We start from the raw sequence: 3,912 nt of genomic DNA on the forward strand, positions 1-3,912 counted from the left end.
TATATATATATATATATATATATATATATATGCGTTTATTTGCTTGAAGGTACACACATATACATACACAGAAGCATTCACATGTAAGTTAATATCTGAAGAAATAAACGGATATCCTTCTAAATGTGTGCATATAGGAAAATGTTTTTGCACTTACCCGCACGCGAGTGTGTGTGTGTATATATATATATATATATAAATGTAAATATATATATATGTATATATATAAATGTAAATATATATATGTGTGTGTGTGTGTGTCATGTGAGTAATAATAAATACTTTCCCACTTACTTGTGTTGTTTGGTCAGCCAGGTGTAGTAGAGATTAGTTGTATTCCGTAAAGGTAGCAAAACCGCCCAACAGTACCAGACATTGTCCACAGTAACCCCCACCTGCTTGTTGTGTCTTAAAACTCACAGACCATTATTAGAACATAGCTCCGTTGACTGTTTTTGTTGTCGTCGTCGTCGTTGTAGACATCGTTACTATCAGCTCCAAACAACAAACCGACCCAACTATACTGGTAAGAAAAACCCGAGCTGAACAGAGACCAGCAGATTTTCAATGGTCGTCATCATAGTGATTGATAGTAGTAGTAGTGGTGGTAGTAGCAGCAGTGGTAGTAGTAATAGTAGTTGCCACCACCGTCGCTCTCAGCTTCACCATCATCAACACAACAACCACCGTCGTCACCTCTGCTGTTAATAAGTCCTATTACTATCTCCACTACTATCAATAATAATAATAATGCAATTACTAATGTTGCTACTACTACCGATAATAATAATATAATTATTAGTGTGGCTACTGCTGGTACTAATAATTTAATTACCACCGCTACTACAACTATTATTACGGTTACCGCGGTAAAGATGATTTGGTAAATGACTTGTTGGTCGGTTTATGGTGGTAGTGGTGGCATTACCAGCAAAGTTAGAGGTGGGGGAGAAGGCAGTGTACTAACAAACTGAGAGTGTGGGGTAGAGGTAAAAAGGAGGGAAAAACCAGTGACTTTATTTTTGCGGGTTCGTTCGTTTCTCATTCATTCATTCATTGATGCAGACAGTCAGACTGCTAGAAAGTCAAGCCTGACAAGTATCGGAACTTTGCATTATGGGATTTATCAAGAACAGCTTCCGTTCATTGGATACCTGCCTCGGTAACTTCCGCCCACCACCACTGCCTCATCAACACTACCTTTTTTCCCCTCTCTCTTTATCTCTCTTTTTTCCCCTATCTCACGCTTTCTATCTCTCTTTTTCTCGCTTTTTATTCCTCTGCCTCTCTCTCTCTCTTTCTCTCTCTCTCTCTCTCTCTCTCTATATATATATATATATTTTATATATCACTCTTAATCTATTTATTTCTGTCTTCCGCTTTCTCTCTATCCTCACTACGTGTGGCTAATTTCTTTCTTTCTTTCTTATGCAACGCAGCTTAATGAACACTTAATTGATTTACAAATACATTTCGAGTACGTGTATAAATTTTTTCTATAATTTTCTCTCTCTCTCTCTCTCTCTCTCTCTTTTAAAATTAATTAATTAGAAGGGTTAGGTCAGTACTAATGACCTTTATAAGTCGTATATAAATATTCGGTAGGTATGTGACTGGTGACTAGATGTGGCTGATGTTTAAGGCTGGTGACGAAGGTCAATGCTGATAAAGTTGATACAGCTACTGTTCTGTGTAGTCTGTACTTTACAAGACCCGTGACTGAGCGGCAGAATTTTTTTCTTTTAATTTCTATGTTTTGGTCAGATGAAAATTTCAGTGCACCTGACCCGTTATATGGCTTAGGGAGAGAGAAAGGTATCCTTAAAGTGGAAATCTGGACTGCATGCTTGCAAGAGAATGGTCAGCTGGTTTACCAAGTGGTTGTGTTAAACAGGGCGACGAGTTTATCTCTATTTTTTCCTTCTCGTAAATGAAGAGAAGACTGGCGTGCTGATAGAATCGTTAGAGTATCGGGACAATATGTTTTGTAGCATTCGTTCTGATTCTCTACATCCTGAGTTCAAATCAATTCCATCGAAGTTAAGTTTGCATTTCAAACTTCCGGTATCGATAAAATTATTTCTGTTATAGACATTGCGCCTGAAACTTTGTGGCTGTTAGGGAAGGCTAGTCGATTATTGGCACTTATTTCACCGATCCTGCCAGCTCGACGCCTTTCCGAGATCGCTAAAATCAAGTCATTAAAATAGTCTATGGTGGGATTTGAACTCAAAACGCAAAGAAACGGAACAACTTTTGCAAGACATCTGCTCTGAGTTCTTACAGCTTCGCCGATCCACTGTCTTGGTTTGGTACCTTTTTATCGATTATTAAAGAAAGAAAGGCTAAGTTGACCTCTGTGTGTTTTGAATTCAGTGTACAGATAGTTGGAAAAATTATCGCGAAGCATTCTGTCAGATGCTGTAACGACTTTGCCAACTCGTTGCCGGGTGAGGTGGTAGGTACTTTCAACAGGATACAAGTTTATTGCGGTCGTAGTCAAAGGGTGAGATAGATAGATAGATAGATAGATAGAGAGAGAGAGAGAGAGAGAGAGAGAGAGAGAGAGAGAGAGAGAAGGATTAGCTGAAAGGAGAGACATGGGAGTCGCAGAGGCAAGGGAGAGGGTGTCGTACAGTCGTAAAGAGATAGGAAATTTTTATAGTTTGACCATGGACATGTAATTTGAGTCTACAGGTGGTTAGGACTGTTTTCCTGTTTAATGGTAGCCCACCTCTAAAGAGCATGCCGTGAGAAAGGAAAAAGAGTACACAAACCACCATGTTAAATAAAAATGAGGGTTTTTTTCTTACATTTTAAACTTTCCAACACCATAGCAGAGAAAGAAGAATTATATGTAACTCAGTTTTGTCTTCTCAGAATCGTTAAAGCGCCGGGAAAAACTGTTTCGCCGAGATCATGATTGCTTTTCATCCCTCTAGGATCAATAAAATTCAAATACAATTTAAGTACTAAAGTTGATGGGTTCGACTAACTCCCTTGTGCCTCAATCAGAAATCATTGTTTCTGTTTTTTTGTTTCTGAGTTGAAATTTCGCCGAGATCAATTGTGCCTTTCACCTCTCCAAGGTCGGTAAAAATCAATGACCAGTCACGTACTAAGTCGATAATATCGACAAAACTCTTCCTTCACAACTGGTTACCTTGTGCCTAAATCAGAAATTATATTTCCAACTCTTTACGTTCTGGGTTCATTTCTTGCCGAGGTCAATTATACTTTTCATCCTTTCGGGGTTGATAAAATAAAGTATCAACTAAACCTCATAATTGCTTGTCTTATGCCTAAATCTGAAACAATTAATAAAGAAGGGTCTGCTGGATAGTAGACTGGTAGAATCGTTACAAGGTCGGACAAGTTGCTCATGAGCAGTGAGGAATATACATTCTTAGAAGTCAAAGTGTCTGTATCTGGACGCTGTCGTGTCTGGTTAAATGTGGTCGGAGTATGACTGAATGGTTAAGAAATTCATTTCACAACCACAAGATGCTGAGTTCAATGCAACTACATGGCATTTTAGACATGTGTTTTTTACTAGGCCTCGAGTCGAACTAAGCCCTTGCGAGTGAAACTGGGTAGACGGAAACTGTACGGAAGCCTGTTATATGGATTGCTCCTGTTATTCAGAGGTACAGCCGTGTCACACTTGTGTCATGTTGATTCTGCCTGAGAATTACGATAATAGTACACCTGTCTGTAGAATGTCCAACCACTTACATGCTAATTCAGTTGATCGAATAACTGAATTTTCGTCGTCGAAACTGAACGAGGATTCAGTTTACGAGGTTAGATGTCATATTCCCATCACATGATGCTATTAAGATATTTATTCACGGAGGATGTGGATGTTTATCGAGACGTAATGAAGTTGTTCGTAAATGGACGAATATGTAT

At 38.7% G+C, this 3,912-nt stretch overlaps 1 protein-coding gene across 1 annotated transcript in view; it reads right to left on the minus strand.

Annotated features, from left to right (window-relative positions):
* LOC106880501 (microtubule-associated serine/threonine-protein kinase 3) overlaps window positions 1-839 on the minus strand; it is a 260,570-nt gene extending 259,731 nt beyond the window's left edge. The window contains exon 1 of the mRNA XM_052970660.1: window positions 295-839. The gene's annotated coding sequence lies outside the window, so the exon portion shown is untranslated. The remainder of the gene's footprint in view (window positions 1-294) is intronic.
* Window positions 840-3,912: the final 3,073 nt, after the last annotated feature.

The sequence above is a fragment of the Octopus bimaculoides genome, chromosome 9, assembly GCF_001194135.2.
Source record: "Octopus bimaculoides isolate UCB-OBI-ISO-001 chromosome 9, ASM119413v2, whole genome shotgun sequence".
NCBI lineage: Eukaryota > Metazoa > Mollusca > Cephalopoda > Octopoda > Octopodidae > Octopus > Octopus bimaculoides.